We start from the raw sequence: 17459 nt of genomic DNA on the forward strand, positions 1-17459 counted from the left end.
CCACACTGGAGCCGCAGCTCGAGAATACCCACGAGACACCCCAGTCCTCACGAGATGAGGGCCTTCTTTTGCTGTATGGCCTGGAGAGCAATCCTGAGTCCTCTCTCCAAACTCCACAGGAGGCTTGACTCATTTTAGGCCACACAGTGAGCACCAAGATATACCCGTCGCGACTTGACAGGAGAGCGGTGTCCTTGGCTTCCCCTCGAGATGAGGCCTGATTCCCCGGGTGAGTCGAGAATGCAATGCCGAGATCGCTGTCGCCCCAGCAGAGGAACATTAGGTCCTGGACACAAGCCTAGATGAGCTCTATTTGGCCCTGCAGTGTCTCGAGAGCAATCCCCAGTTCTAACTCACAATTCGAAAGAAAACTGGACTTCCCTGGGCCAGTTGAAGAGGAAGCCTGAATTCCCCGTCGTCACTCAACAATCCCGCCGCAACTCGAGAAAAAACACGTGGTTCCAACGTCTTCACAAGATGAGGCCCTTGCCCACTACGGCGTCTCAAGGGAAGTTCCATGTTCCGCCCTGAAGTGAGAAACGGTACCTGACACCCTTCGTGAGAACCCCAAAGGTTCCCCGACACCCTGGGTTCCCTCGATGGGAACACCGAGAGTCCCGGCACCGCTTCATCTGAGCCCCTTCTCCCCTCCTGATCGCGACAGGAGAGTCGATTCCCCTGCGTGGTCCGGAAGGGGTTCCCGGCCCTCCCGGCGCACCTCAGGATGAGGCCGGTCTCACGAGGAAATTCGAGACGAGCCACGTGGGTGGTGCCACATGCCGCACGCCCCCGATTCCCCGGTCCGCTTTTGAGAAGGACCCGAGGCCCGGACACCTCTTCGAAGGCAACCCTGTGGGTGAAGGCACAACACGAAGGGGCACTGACACCCCCGTGCATCATCCGGAAAGACCCGCGGGTTCCACACACAGCTCGGCGAGGGGCCTGAGTCCCCCTGAACAACTCGAGAGGCAAGCGGGGTTTCCTTCCTCAGACAAAACGAGGCCTGACTCTCCTGTCCCAACTCTGCAGGGACCCTGCGGTCGGAGTCCGAAACGGAGAGGAAGCCTGAGGTTCCTGCCTCCCCTCGAGGTGAGGCCCTCTTCCGTTACGCCAGACCCAGCGGAGTCCCGAGAGACCCCGCCACCTCCACAGTATCCCTCACCTCTCAGAGGCACCCTGGGAAGTTCCCTAAGGTCCCCGGCAGAAGGCGAGGGAAACGAGGGTTTCCTGCCGCCACCCGAGAAAGACCTCGAGAGTCCTTCTTCAACGCGTCTCGAGGCCCTAGTCCCCTCCCGTGACTCAGCCATGACGCGCTCCCCCTCGCCACGCGCATGGAGACCTAACTTCCCTGGCGCCACATGAGAGGCTCCCTGAGATCCTCGTCGTGCCTCGGGAGAAAACCCCCACGGGCGCCGCAGCTCGAGGAAACCCCTTAGACGCCCCAGTCCTCGCGAGCTGAGGGCCTTCCTTTCCTGCATGGCCTGGAGAGCAATCCCGGGTCCTCTCTCCAAACTGAAGAGGAGGCTGGACTCCCTTGAGGCTACTCAGGGGGCCCCAAGAGATCCGGGTCGCGACTCAAGGGGAGAGCGAAGTCCTTGGCTTCCCCTCGAGACGAGCCCTGACTCCCCGGGGTAACCTGGAATGCAAACCCGAGATCCCTGCCTTCCCTGGAGAGGAATATTAGGTCCCGGACACACGCCTAGATGAGGTGTCTTGGGCCCTGCAGTGACTCGAGCGCAACCCCCAGCTTTCTTTCGCAACTCGAGGGGAAGATTGGGCTTCCCAGGGCCAACCCAAGAGGAAGCCTGAGATCCCCGTCGTAACTCGAGAATCCGCCGCAACTCGAGAAAAACCACGTGGTTCCCACGTCTTCGCAAGATGAGGCCCTTGCCCGCAACGGCCTCTCAATGGAAGTCCCGTGTTCCGCCCTGAAGGGCAAAACGGTCCCTGACAGCCTTCATGCGACCCCCAAAAGTTCCTCGACACGCCGGGTTCCCTTGAGGGTAACACCGAGGGTTCCAGCCCCACTTCATCTGAGCCCATTTTCCCCTCCTGATGGCGACAGGAGAGTCGATCCCCCTGCGTTGTCTGGAAGGGTCCCCGGCCTTCCCGGCATACCTCAGGATGTAGCCGGCCTCACTAGGAAATTTGAGACTAGCCCCGTGGGTGGTCCCACATGCCGAAAGACCCCGATTTCCCTGTCCGCTCTTGAAAAGAACCCGAGGCCCGGACACCTCTTCGAAGGCAACCCAGTGGGGGAAGGCACAACACGAAGGGGCACTGTCACCGTCGTGCATCGTCCGGAAACACCCGCAGGTTCCACACACAGCTGAACAAGGGGCCTGAGACCCCCTGAGCACCTCGAGAGGCAAGCCGAGTTCCCTTCCTCAGACAAGAAGATTCCTGAGTCTCCTGTCCCAACTCTGCAGGGACCCTGCGGGCGGAGTCCGAAACGGAGAGGAAGCCTGAGGTTCCTGCCTTCCCTGGAGATGAGGCCCTCTTCCATTGCGCCAAACCCAGCAGAGTCCTGAGAGGCCCCGCCAACTCCACAGCATCCTTCATCTGTCAGAAGCACACTGGGAAGTTCCCTAAGGTCACCGGTAAACTTTTATTGCACAAGGTCCCCATGAAAAGGCCCACGCAGCAGGACAGCCACAGATTCTGTCTGCCATTAAAGGGCAGTAAGGTGCCCTCCCCCCTTCTTTGCTGCCTCGGCGGCCACCAGGGTGCAATTCGCATACCCTTCCCTTTCACATCCTAGCAGGTGCTCCAGGGCCCGCTGGCCTACAAAGTGCCAGAAGCAGGGCTGGGCCAGCCGGCCAGAATTCAGGGTTCTGTCCCTTGGACTTCCAGCGGACACTAGGCTGCTTGGGAAAACCGCCCAGACTCTGAGGTTTTTGAGCAGAGGGGTGGAGCGGTAAAGGCCTTGACCCCAAAGATGAGGCCTTTCTGCGACCGCCAGGTTGGGGAGCTCTGAGACTGTGCCAACACAGGGCGGAATACATGGTTCCCTGCTCCACACAGTCCCCGTTCCCTTACCTGTGTTCCGCACCCCTCCACTGTGGCCAATGGATGCCGATCCTTGGGGATCCAAGAGTTCACGAAATGGGCATTCCCAGCCGCAATGGCGACCCCCAACAGCACATCTGGAAAGCCCTCCCCCACCCCCGCCAGGAGCCGACACCCGCCCTGTGCTGCCCGGGTTCGCCCCGCCCCTGCCGCACTCCAGGGCCGCTGCCCACCTTCACCAGTGGCTCTCGGTGAGCCCCGTCCCCACGCCCGGTTCCAGGAGAGGCTCTCGGACCTCGCTGCTGCCGCCAGGTCAAACATGAGGACAATACATACACCCCACAGAGACAATCCAAGCTGTCTATGATTTAGGGATAAAACGAGGACTACAGAAAGGCAAGATGACCTGACCTAGGAGGGCCATGATATTCTATAGAACCAGACAAAGTTGGTTACCAAGGAAACTTTTTTCCTTGGAACCCGGAAAGCTGGTTCTTTGCATATGCAATGACCAACAATTAGCTTGTTACCCAAGCCTGCTTTACTGCCACCCCCATCCCACCACTCCCCAGAAGACTGGCTCAAAGAAATATTTTAAATCTCAGGCGGAAACCTGGAAGATGTCTTGTCTGTCTGTTTGGATTAAGGTATGTGTCAGTGTGAGCCTTGTGTTTTTTGATAATATTGCTCAAGTTCTGTGTTCTGATTTCAATGGTCTCAAGACAAGGCAGCCCTTCCAAATCAAACTGCTGGAAATACAAGAAAACATTGACCTAAATGAATGTCAGAGTCCCGTGAACTGGGAACTAGTCAATATTAAATATCTAGTATTTTTGGTTTTGCTCCTCCATTATAGAAATGTCTAAGAGTCAACAACATTAAGCACAACATGTTCATAGTGCCTAGGTTTCTTTTGAGGTAAAAATTGCTCTATTGTTATATCTGTCACAAGCTTGTCAGCAAGAAACTACCTGGAAACGACAACAACAAAAGTAAAAAATGTAAATGTGATATGAGCTTTTAGACAAACCCTTAACAATAATTATACTCTAAAATATCTGCCTCTCATAGTCTTGATTGAAGGCAGAGGAGAAGGGGACGACAGAGGATAAGATGGTTGGATGGCATCACTGACTCGATGGACATGAGTTTGAGCAAGCCCCTGGTGCTGGTGATGGACACGGAAGCCTAGCGTCCTTCAGGCCACGGGGTCCCAAAGACTCAGACATGACTGAGCAACTGAAATGAACTGAACTAACAAACGTTTCTCCAGGTGTTTTGGTTACCCGCGTTTCTATCCTTGTGACGACAGTGTATTGAATAGCTAGGTCATTTCCAAAGAAATGAAAGTTCTGAAACATTCACGACTTGAAAGGACCTCCCTTTTACACAGAAACAAAAGAGATTTTTGACTCTCCATGAATAGTGTCTGGCACCATCCTGACATGTTAAATGTAAGAAAGCAATTGTTTTGTTTTGTTTTGTTCTGTTCTTGGGGGTGGGGGGAGGGGGGCGGGCTATAGCCAATGCCAATATAAAAGTCAGTTCTTGGTTGCTGAAGGGAAATGTATGACTTGTTATTACAAGAAAGTATGTGGAATGCAATGGCACTTGAGGAAGGAAAACGAAGTAGTTCTGTTTTACAGGTGGCAGTTTCAGGATGGGAGAAGCAAAGGAATGGGTACAGAATGGGATAAGGAGGTTGTAGGGAAAGTGGACCCCCAGAAAAGAGTTCTGTGCCTAGCACAAGTTTTCTTGAGATGTCGAACTGCCTTTGCTAATGGAGTTTAAGTGTCTTTACCTCTTAAGTGATCTCTTCTAGGTTGACCTAGAACAGAAATCTTTTGTTAGCTTTGGCTAAGTGGAGAAGTAGTGTTTCACGGTGACATATGTGATCCTTCCTGACTGTTTGCAGCCCTTTTGATATCGATGCACTGCTTCTGCTGCTGCTGCCGCCGCCGCTGCTGCTAAGTCGTTTCAGTCGTGTCCGACTCTGTGCGACCCCATAGACGGCAGCCCACCAGGCCCCGCAGTCCCTGGGGTTCTCTAGGCAAGAACACTGGAGTGGGTTGCCATTTCCTCCTCCCATGCATGAAAGTGAAAAGTGAACGTGAAGTCGCTCAGTGGTGTCCGACTCTTAACCACCCCATGGACTGCAGCCTACCAGGCTCCTCCATCCATGGGATTTTCCACGCAAGAGTACTGGAGTGGGGTGCCATTGCCTTCTCCCATATCTATGCACAAGCCTGCCTAAATCATTGACTTCTAGCTAGCTTTGGGATGCCAATGACCATCCACCCTTACCAGGCAACAGAGAAGAGAAAAACACTTAGCACAGGAGGTCCTGGTAAGGAACGAGGAACTAACAAGCTCCCGCCAACCAGGATTCTGCAGAGGTCAACAAGAGGTCAATAAGAGATGGAAGACTGCAGTCCAGAGGTCCTAGCAACTTCCATCTTGCAGCAGAGACCCAGCATAGTCAAAACGAATTCAATGTTGCAAAAAATAAGTAAACAAATAAAGGACAGAAGTTCTTTGAACACATGACTGAGATTAGGGGTGAGGCAGTACATGTACGGTGCCCGGAAAATCTTAAAGTATGAGAAAGGAAAGAAATTAAAGACAACTATCAAGCTGTCCAAACTGATAAAAACGAAAGATTACACAGTTTTTTCTGTATATATTAGCAGATAATAATCTGAAAAGGAATTAAAAAAAATTCCCTTTCAATAATGTCAACATGAATACAACACTTTGCCATGGATGTAACGAGGATGACAAGACTGGCACACTGGAAATTATACACCCTGGCTGAAAACTATCCTGAATACATGGACAGGTATTCCATAACAATGGAAAGACTTAAGATGGCAATATCATGGAATGCATCTTCAATCTGAAATGAAGATTTGATATGATTTGATTGCTCAGAGCTTTTGTGTCATCAATTGTTATTAAAGTATAAATGAGATAGAGAAAGCTGCTGACTTAGACTTGAGGCGGGGTGTACGCCCTGCTGGTCTCTAGCCAGATATTCTACAGGCACTAGCAGTCAGCTAAGGAAAGAAAGGCACTGTCTCAGGTAATGGCACCAGGCCCCTCCCCCACGACATGCCTTGAGGTCACATTGGCAGCAGGTGAGTCATCCTGGGCCAAAAACTGATTGACATGAATCTTGAAGAAAGGCAGTATTCCAAGCAAATACATCATTTCCTTAACATAGATTAGGAGAACAAGGTACGGGGAAAACATACTGTTTTGTTCAAGTCGCTTCTGAGCCTATTGGGGGAACCGACCTGAAGCCAGAGTCCAGCAGATATACATAGGATATTTACATCGCTTAAGACAAACATTTCCTCAGGAACAAATGCATTGCTTAGCTCAAGGTTTGTCTGCGAAATTCTTACACATCAGGAGATGGCTCCGAGCTGGGTTTCTACACACAAGAACATGAATGCAAAGGACAAGCCTGCACAGCCCATCTGCCCCCCTCCCCCACAGCCAGCAGCATTTCCAAGTGACCTCCTAAGGCCTTCCCCAAAATACAGGGGCACCTCTGGGTTTCCTGTTTCCCTCACTTCGAACACTTTTCTTAAAAAAAAAAAAAAATCCTGCACACTTCTTGATAGAATGCCACAGTGCAAGGAAAACAGGCCTTCAATACTTAAACCTCCCTGTGCCAAACACTTGTGGCTTGGTTTTGTTTTGTTTTGTTTTTTAATTACACCAGCACATAATTTAAACTTTTTACAATTTCTAATTATTCAGTACCAAAACACCAAACTTTTATTGCACAAGGTCCCCATGAAAAGGCCCACGCATCAGGACAGCCACAGATTCTGCCATGAAAGGGCAGCAAGGTACCCTCCCCCCTTCTTTGCTGCCTGGGCGGCCACCAGGGTTTGAAATTCATGCACCTTACTAACTTTCTAGGGTGCAATTCGCGGACCCTTCCCTTTCTCATCCTAGCAGGTGCTCCAGGGCCCGCTGGCCTACAAAGTGCCAGAAGCAGGGCTGGGCCAGCCGGCCAGAGTTCAGGGTTCTGTCCCTTGGACTTCCAGGGGACACTAGGCTGCTTGGGAAAACCGTGCAGACTGAGATTTTTCAGCAAAGGGGTGGAGCGGTAAAGGCCTTGACACCAAGGGCGAGGCCTTTCTGCAACCGCCAGGTTGGGGAGCTCCGAGAATGTGCCAACAGAGGGCGGAATACGTGGTTCCCTGCTCCAAGCAGTCCCAGTTCCCTGACCTGTGGCCCACAGCCCTCCGCTGCACCCACTAGATGTGGATCCTTGGGGACACAGGAGCGTAGGAAATGGGCGTTCCTAGCCGCAGTGGCGACCCCGGAGAGCACAACTGGGACCGAACCCCCACCCACAGCCATCTAAATCTCGACCCGGGCAGCCCAGGTTTACCCCGCCCCGGGTGCACTCCCAGCGCGTTTCCAGCCTCAGTGGCCACCACCGAGAGCACAACTGGGAAGCCCTCCCCCACCCCCGCCAGGAGCCGAACCCCGCCCCGCGCCACCCGGGTTCACCCCGCCCCTGCCGCACTCCCAGCGCGTTTCCAGCTGCAGTGGGGACCCCCGAGAGCACAACTGTTACCGCCCCCCACCCCCTCCCGACCAGAACCCCGACCCGCACCGCCCGGGATCGCCCCGCCCCTGGCGCGCTCCCGGCGCGTTGCCCACTTCCACCAGGGGCTCCCGGTGAGCCCCGTCCCCACGCCCGGTTCCAGGAGAGGCTCTTGGACCTCGCTACTGCCGCCAGGTCAAACACGAGGACAATACATCCACCCCACAGAGACAGTCCAAGCTGTGTATGATTTAGGGTTCAAACGAGGACTACAGAAAAGAAAGATGTCCTGACCTAGGAGGGCCATGAGAGTCTATAGATCCAAACAAAATTGGGTACCAAGGAAACTTTTTTCCTTGGAACCCGGAAAGCTGGTTCTTTGCAAATGCAATGACCAACAATTAGCTTGTTACCCAAGCCTGCCTCGCTGCCACCCCCACTCCCCCCCCCCCCCCACTTCCCAGGAAAACGGCTCAAAGAAATATTTTAAATCTCAGGCGGAAAACTGGAAGATGTCTTGTCTGACTGTTTGGATTAAGGTATATGTCAGTGTGAGCCTTGTGTTTTTTGATAATATTGCTCAAGTTCTGAGTTCTGATTTCAATGGTCTCAAGACAAGGCAGCCCTTCCAAATCAAACTGCTGGAAATACAAGAAAACATTGACCTAAATGAATGTCAGAGTCCCGTGAACTGGGAACTAGTCAATATTAAATATCTAGTATTTTTGGTTTTGCTCCTCCACTATAGACATGTCTAAGAGTCAACAACATTAAGCACAACATGTTCATAGTGCCTAGGTTTCTTTTGAGGTAAAAATTGCTCTATTGTTATATGTGTCACAAGCTTGTCAGCAAGAAAGTACCTGGAAACAGCAACAACCAATGTAAAAAATGTAAAAGTGATATGAGCTTTTAGATAAACTCTTAACAATAATTATACTCTAAAATATCTGCCTCTCATAGTCTTGATTGAAGGCAGAGGAGAAGGGGATGACAGAGGATAAGATGGTTGGATGGCATCACTGACTCGATGGACATGAGTTTGAGCAAGCCCCTGGAGTTGGTGATGGACACGGAAGCCTGGCGTCCTGCAGGCCACGGGGTCCCAAAGAGTCAGACTCGACTGAGCAACTGAACTGAACTGAACTTACAATCGTTCCTCCAGGTGTTTTGGTTACCTGAGTTTCTATCCTGGTGCTAAACTAAGTGACGACAGTGTATTGAATAGCTAGGTCACTTCCAAATAAATGAAACTTCTTAAACATTCACGACTTGAAAGGACCTCCCTTTTACACAGAAACAAAAGAGCTTTTTGACTCTGCATGAATAGTGACTGGCACCATCCGAACATATTAAATGTAAGAAAGCAATTTTTTTGTTTTGTTTTGTTTTGTTCTGTTCTTGCCGGAAGCGGGGTGGGCGCTATTATCACTGATAGGTATGCTCACCAATCTATCAAATGCCAATATAAGAGTCAGTTCTTGGTTGCTGAAGGGAAATGTATGACTTGTTATTACAAGAATGTATGGAATGCAATCACACTTTAAGAAGGAAAACGAAGTAGTTCTGTCTTACAGGTGGCATTTTCAGGACGGGAGAAGCAAAGGAATGGGTACAGAATGGGATAAGGAGGTTGTAGGGAAAGTAGGCCCCCAGAAAAGAGTTTTGTGCCTAGCACAAGTTTTCTTGAGATGTTGAACTGCCTTTGCTAATGGAGTTTAAGTTTCTTTACCTCTTAAGTGATCTCTTCTAGGTTGACCTAGAACAGAAATCTTTCGTTAGCTTTGGCTAAGGGGAGAAGTATTGTTTCACGATGACATATGTGATCCTACCTGACTGTTCTCATCCCCTTTGATATCTATGCACTGCTGCTGCTGCTGCTGCTGCAACTGCTAAGTGGTTCAGTTGAGGCCGACCCTGTGCCACGCCATAGATGGCAGCCCACCAGGCCCTGCAGTCCCTGGGGTTCTCTAGGCAAGAACACTGGAGTGGATTGCCATTTCCTCCTCCTATGCATGAAAGTGAAAAGTGAAAATGAAGTCACTCAGTGGTGTCCGACTCTTAGCCACCCCATGGACTGCAGCCTACCAGGCTCCTCCGTCCTTGGGATTTTCCAGGAGTGGGGTGCCATTGCCTTCTCCCATATCTATGCACAAGCCTGCTTAAATAATTGACTTCTAGCCAACTTTGGGATGCCCATGACCACCCACCCTTACCAGGCAACAGAGAAGAAAAAAACACTTACCACAGGAGGTTCTGATAAGGAACAAGGAACTAACAAGCTCCCACCTACCAGGATTCTGCAGAGATCAACAAGAGGTCAGCAAGAGATGAGAGACTGCAGTCCAGAGGTCCTAGCTACTTCCATTTAGCAACAAACACCCAGCATAGTCAAAACGATTTCAATGTTAAAGAATAAATAAATAAATAAATAAAAGGACAGAAGTTCTTTGAACACATGTCTGAATTTAGGGGTGAGGCATTACATATGTGTCCCAGGATAATCTTAAAGTGTCAGAAAGTAAAGAAATTAAAGACAACTATCAAGCTGTCCAAACTGATAAAAATGAATGAGTACACAGTTTTATCTGTATACATTAGCAGATAATAATCTGAAAAGGAATTTTAAAAAATTCCCTTTCAATAATATCAACATGAATAAAACACTTTGCCATGGATGTAACGAGGATGACAAGATTAGCACACTGGAAATTATACACCCTGGCTGAAAACTATCCTGAATACATGGACAGATATTCCATAACGATGGAAAGACTTAAGATGGCAATACCATGGAATGCATCTTCAATCTGAAATGAAGATTTGATATGATTTGATCGCTCAGAGCTTTTGTGTCATCAAGTGTTATTAAAGTATTAAAGAGATAGAGAAAGCTGCTGACTTAGACTCGAGGCGGGGTGGGGGGTGGGTAGTAAGAGTACCCCCTGCTGGTCTTTAGCCAGATATTCTACAGGCACTAGCAGTCAGCTAAGGAAAGAAAGGAACTGTTTCAGGGAATGGCACCAGGCCCCTCCCCCACGACATGCATTGAGATAATATTGGCAGCAGGTGAGTCATCCCGGGCCAAAACTTGATTGACATGAATCTTGAAGAAAGGCAGTATTGCAGGCAAATATATCATTTCCTTAACATAGATAAGGAGAACAAGCTAGGAGGAAAACATGCTGTTTTGTTCAAATCGCTTCTGAGCCTTTTGGGGGAACCGACCTGAAGCCAGAGTCTAGCGGAAATACATAGGATATTTACATCGCTTAAGACAAACATTACCTCAGGAACAAATGCGTTGCTTAGCTCAAGGTTTGTCTGCGAAATTCTTACACATCAGGAGATGGCTCAGAGCTGGGTTTCCACACACAAGAACATCCATGCAAAGGACAAGCCTGCACAGCCCATCTGCCCCGCTCCCGCACAGCCAGCAGCATTTCCAAGTGACCTCCTAAGGCCTTCCCCAAAATACAGGGGCACTTCTGGGTTTCCTGTTTCCCTCACTTCGAACACTTTTCTTAAAAAAAAAAAATCCTGCACACTTCTTGATAGAATGCCACAGTGCAAGGAATACAGTCCTTCAATATTTAAACCTCCATTTGCAAAACACTTGGAGCTTGGTTTTGTTTTGTTTTGTTTTTTAATTACACCACCACATAATTTAAAGCTTTTACACGTTCTAATTATTCAGTTCCAAAACACCAAACTTTTATTGCACAGGGTCCTCATGAAAAGGCCCACGCAGCTGGACAACCACAGATTCTGCCATGAAAGGGCAGCAAGGTGCCCTCCCCCCTTCTTTGCTGCCTGGGCGGCCACCAGGGTTTGAAATCCATGCACCCTATTAAGTTTCTAGGGTGCAATCCATGGACCCTTCCCTTTCCCATCCCAGCAGGTGCTCAAGGGCCCGCTGGCTTACAAAGTGCCAGAAGCAGGGCTGGGCCAGCCGGCCAGAGTTCAGTGTTCTGTCCCTTGGACTTCCAGAGGACACTAGGCTGCTTGGAAAAAATGCGCAGACTCTGAGATTTTTCAGCAGAGGGGTGGAGCGCTTAAGGCCTTGACCCCAAAGGCAAGGCCTTTCTGCGACCGCCAGGTTGGGGAGCTCCGAGAATGTGCCAACAGACGGCGGAATACTTGGTTCCCTGCTCCACGCAGTCCCAGTTCCCTTACCTGTGGTCCGCAGCCCTCCGCTGCACCCACGGGATGGCGATCCTTGGGGACCCAGGAGCGGACGAAATGGGCGTTCCCAGCCGCAGTTGCAACCCCCGAGAGCGCAACTGGGAACCCCTCCCCATCCCCCCCTTGAGCCGACCCCCGCCCCGCGCCGCCAGGGTTAGCCCCGCCCCTGCCGCGCTCCCGGTGCGTTCCCAGCCGCAGTGGCGACCCCCGGGAGCACAACTGGGACCGACCCCCACCCAAAGCCATCGGAATCTCGACCCCCGCAGCCCAGGTTTACCCAGTCCCGGGTGCGCTCCCGGCGCGTTTTCAGCCTCAGTGTCCACCTCGGAGAGCACAACTGGGAAGCCCGCCCCCAACCCCGCCAGAAGCCGACTCCCGCCCCACGCCGCCCGCGTTCGCCCCGCCCCTGCACGGTCCAGGTACCTTCCCAGCTTCTAGCGTTCACGCCCGGGTAGGAGCAGGATGTAGGAGTATGGGAGATGTGTCTGGAGCCTGACAGCCTCAGCTCCGCTCTGGCCTGCCCTTTGGACCTAGGAGCCAGGCCAACTTGCAGAGGGCTTAGGGCCCCATTGTATGCAAACTACCAAGGCCTACCGCAAGGAGAGCTCTGTCCGAGGGAAGGGAAGTGCCCCAGGCTGCGTTCCCAAGCTGTTGCTTGGCAATGCAGACTCAGCGGTAAACGGAGGGAATCAGGCTCTCTGTAGCCTCAGCTTCACACACAGGTGTGTCTCCGTAGGAATCAAGAAAGATCCTGACAGAGTGAGGTTCATTAGAGCTATACTAAAGAGCAAAGGCTTGTCCATGTGGTCTTGCCTTCCCCTGTGCCTTTGGGTCTCCAGGCTCGGCCCCAGCTCCGTGGAAACAACCCCTGAGAAAATATCTTCAAGATCCACTTTTCCCAGTGTCTGGGAACCGGGGTTCGTAGGAGGAGAGAAAAGCACGCCTCCATAGGGAACGAAAAGGCAGCCCACCTGCCTGTGTTTTGAAGCCTCTACTTGGAAGGAATGGGTTAGCTTCTCCTAAAGGAGACCTCCAGATCTGCTCAGAAGTTGGTAATTCCAGAGGCAGGGTACTGGTTCCTGACTGCCCTTTGCTAGCCTTGCAAAGATATTCCTAGATTCTAGAGTTATTTTCCATGAAGGAGCAGGCTTCGGGAATGTGTCAGACGGGACTGGCTCCTTATTGACCTCAGCTCAGCTATTGCCTTTCCATTCAAACTAGGACAAGGCCCTACTTTATGAAGGGTAAGGGTCTTCTTCTTTGCAAACTGCCAAGGGCTACAGCAATGAGACCTCTGTCAAGGTGAGGGAAGCCTAAGAGGATGGATTCTCAAGCAGGTGCTTTGCCACAAAGCATCAGCACCCCACGGAGAGAATCAAGCTCCCTGTGCACCAATGTTGGGAGTGTAGCTTCACACACAGAGTTGTCTCTATAGGAGCCAAGAATGTTCCTGAGAGATTAGGTTCACTAAACCTCTCCTACAGAGCATAGACCTGTCAATGTGGTTTTGCCTTCCCCTGTGAGTTGGGTCCCCGAGGTCCGCCACACCTCCGGGGAAACTGTCCCTGAGAAAAGATCTCCAGGAACCGCTTCGCCGAGGCTGGGAAATGCTGTTCACAGGAAGTAAGGCAAGCGAATCTCCTGCAGAGAAAAATAGGCCTTACTGTCCCTGGAGGAGCAGGCTGCCAGAGTGTGTGAAACCTGACTGTTGCCTTACTGGCCTCAGCTCCGCCATTGCCTGTTCATCCGAGCTAGCACCCAGGCCTACTTGGAAAAGCGTTTGGGTGCAGATTTCTACAAAGTGCCAAGGGCTACAGCAGTGAGAATTCTCTCGGTGGTAAGGGAGAGCATTTTATGGATTCTCAAGCTGTTTTCTGAATGACAGCGTCAAAATGAACAGAGAGAATCAGGCTCTCTGTGCCCCTATGTTAGGTACGCAGCTTCACACACAGAGGTGTCTCTATAGGAGCCAAGAATGCTCCTGAGAGATGAGGTTCACTAGAGGTCTGCTACAGAGCATAGACCTGTCCATGTGGTCTTGCCTTCCCCTGTGCCTTTGGGCCCCGGGCTCGGCCCCAGCTCCGTGGAAACAAGCCCTGAGAAAATATCTTCAAGATACGCTTTTCCCAGAGGCTGGGAACTGGAGTTCATAGGAGGAGAGAAAAGCAAGCCTCCTTCGGGCACGAAAGGCCGCCAACCTGCCTGTGTTTTGAAGCCTCTATTTGGAAGGAATGGGTTAGCTTCTCCTAAAGGAGACCTCCAGATCTGCTCAGAAGTCGGTAATTCCAGAGGCAGGGTGCTGGTTCCTGACTGCCCTTTGCCAGCCTTGCAAAGACATTCCAAGATTCTAGAGTTATATTCCATGAAGAAGCAGGCTTCGGGAATGTGTCAGAGGGGACTGGCTCCTTATTGGCCTCAGCTCAGCTATTGCCTTTCCATTCAAACTAGGACAAGGGCCTACTTTATGAAGGGTAAGGGTCTTCTTCTTTGAAACTGCCAAGGGCTACAGCAATGAGACCTCTGTCAAGGCGAGGGAAGCCTAAGAGGACGGATTCTCAAGCAGGTGCTTTACTACAAAGCATCAGCACCCCACGGAGAGAACCAAGATCCCTGTTCCCCAATGTTGGGAGTGTAGCTTCACACACAGAGTTGTCTCTATAGGAGCCAAGAATGTTCCTGAGAGATTAGGTTCACTAAACCTCTCCTACAGAGCATAGACCTGTCCATGTGGTTTTTCCTTCCCCTGTGAGTTGGGTCCCCGAGGTCCGCCACACCTCCGGGGAAACTGTCCCTGAGAAAAGATCTCCAGGAACCGCTTCGCTGAGGCTGGGAAACGCTGTTCACAGGAAGTAAGGCAAGCGAATCTCCTGCAGAGAAAAAGAGGCCTTACTGTCCCTGGAGGAGCAGGCTGCCAGAGTGTGTGAAACCTGACTGTTGCCTTACTGGCCTCAGTTCCACCATTGCCTGTTCCTCCGAACTAGGACACAGGCCTATTTGGAGAAGCGTTTGGGTGCGGATTTCTACAAAGTGCCAAGGGCTACAGCAGTGAGAATTCTCTCAGCGGTAAGGGAGAGCATTTTATGGATTCTCAAGCTGTTTTCTGAACGACAGGGTCAAAATGAACTGAGAGAATCAGGCTCTCTGTGCCCCTATGTTAGGTACGCAGCTTCACACACAGAAGTGTCTCTATAGGAGCCAAGAATGTTCCTGAGAGATGAGGTTCACTAGAAGTCTGCTACAGAGCATAGACCTGTCCATATGGTTTTGCCTTGCCCTGTGAGTTGGGTCCCTGAGGTCCGCCCCAGCTCAGGGGAAGGAGCCCCTGAGAAAAGATCTCCAGGGACCGCTATTCCCCCAGGCTGGCAAACACAGTTCACAGGAGGTAACACAAGCGAGCCTCCTGCAAGGCACAACAGGCCTTAGTCTCCCTGGACGATCAGGCTGCCAGAGTGTGTGAGACCTGACTGGTGCCTTACTGGCCTCAGCTCCGCCATTGCCTGTTCCTCCGAACTGGGACTCAGGGCTACTTGGAGAAGGGTTTAGGTGCAGATTTCTACAAACTGCCAAGGGCTACTGCAATGAGAACTCTCTCAGAGGTAAGGGCGAGAATTGTATGGATTCTCAAGCTGTTTTCTGAACGACAGCATTAAACCTGCACAGAGAGAATCAGGCTCTCTGCCGCCATGTTGGGTACGCAGTTTCACACACAGAGGTGTCCGCATAGGAGCCAAGGACGTTCGTCAAAGACTGAGGTTCACTAGAGCTCTCTTAGAGAGCAAAGACTTGTTCATGTGGTTTTGCCTTCCCCTGTATGTGTGGGTCTCTGGGCACAACCCCAGCTCCGTGGAAACAACCCCTGAGCAAAGATCTCCAAGATCTGCTTTTCCCCCATGCTGGGAACCAGGGATCATAGGAGGCAGGAAAAGCAAGCCTCCTTCAGGCAAGAAGAGGCAGCCAACCGGCCTGTGTTTGGAAGCCTCTATTTGCAAGGAATGGGTTAGCTTCTCCTAAAGGAGACCTCCAGATCTGCTCAGAAGTCGGTAATTCCAGAGGCAGGGTGCTGGTTCCTGACTGCCCTTTGCCAGCCTTGCAAAGACATTCCCAGATTCTAGAGTTATTTTCCATGAAGGTGAAGCCTACGGGAGTATGTCAGACTTGGCAGGCACCTTATTGGCCTCAGCTCAGCTATTACCTTTCCATTCAAACTAGGACAAAGGCCTACTTTATGAAGGGTAAGGGTCTTCTTCTTTCCAAACTGCCAAGGGCTACAGCAATGGGACCTCTGTCAAGGCGAGGGAAGCCTAAGTGGATGGATTATCAAGCAGGTGCTTTGCCACAAAGCATCAGCACCCCACGGGGAGAATCAGGCTCCATTTGTCCCTATGTTGGGTGTGTAGCTTCACATACAGAGGTGTCTCTATAGGAGGCCAGAATGTTCCTGAGAGATGAGGTTCACTAGAGCTCTCCTACAGAGCATAGACCTGTCCATGTGCTTTTGCCTTCCCCTGTGAGTTGGGTCCTCGAGGTCCTCCCCAGCTCCGGGGAAGGAGCCCCTGAGAAAAGATCTCCAGGGACCTCTTTTCCCCCAGGCTGGGAAATGCAGCTCACTGGAGGGAAGTCAAGTGAGCCTCCTGCAGGGAAAAAGAGGGCTTACTGTCCCTGGACAATCAGGCTGCCAGAGTGTGTGAGACCTGACTGGTGCCTTACTGGCCTCAGCTCCGCCATTGCATGTTCCTCCGAACTAGGACCCAGGACTACTTGGAGAAGGGTTTGGGTGCGGATTTCTAAAAACTGCCAAGGGCTACAGCAATGAGAACTCTGTCACGGGTAAGGAAGAGCATTGTATGGATTTTCAAGGTGTTTTTTGAACGACATCTTTAAAGCTACACAGAGAGAATCAGGCTCTCTGTGCCCCCATGTTGGGTACGCAGCTTCGCACACAGGGGTGTCTCCATATGAATCAAGAATGTTCGTGACAGAGTGAAGTTCACTAGAGCTCTCCTAGAGAGCAAAGACTTGTCCATGTGGTTTTTCTTCCCCTGTTAGTTTGGGTCTCCAGGCTTAGCCCCAGCTCCGTGGAAACAACCCCTGAGAAAAGATCTTCAAGATCCGCTTTTCCCAGAGCCTGGGAAGCTGGGTTCATAGGAGGCAGGAAAAGCAAGCCTCCTTCGGGCACGAAGAGGCAGCCGACCGGCCTGTTTTTGGAAGTCTCAATATGGAAGGAATGAGTTAGATTCTCCTAAAGGAGACCTCCAGATCTGCTCAGAAATCGGTAATTCCAGAGGCAGGGTGCAGGCTTCTGACTGCCCTTTGCCAGCCTTGCAGAGACATTCCTAGATTCCAGCGTTATTTTCCATGAAGGAGCAGGCTTCGGGAATATGTCAGACTTGACTGGCGCCTTATTGGCCTCAGCTCAGCTCTTGCCTTTCCTTTCAAACTAGGACAAGGGCCCACTTTATGAAAGGTAAGGGTCCTCTTCTTTCCAAACTGCCAAGGGCTACAGCAATGAGACCTCTGTCAAGGCGAGGGAAGCGTAAGCTGATGGATTCTCAAGCAGGTGCTTTGCCACAAAGCATCAGCACCCCACGGAAAGAATCTGGCTCCCTTTGCCCCTACGTTGCGTGTGTAGCTACACACACAGAGGTGTCTCGATAGGAGCCAAGAATGTTCCTGAGAGAGGAGGTTCACTGTTGGG

The sequence above is a fragment of the Bubalus kerabau genome, chromosome 17 (genome assembly GCF_029407905.1).
Source record: "Bubalus kerabau isolate K-KA32 ecotype Philippines breed swamp buffalo chromosome 17, PCC_UOA_SB_1v2, whole genome shotgun sequence".
NCBI classification, from domain to species: domain Eukaryota; kingdom Metazoa; phylum Chordata; class Mammalia; order Artiodactyla; family Bovidae; genus Bubalus; species Bubalus kerabau.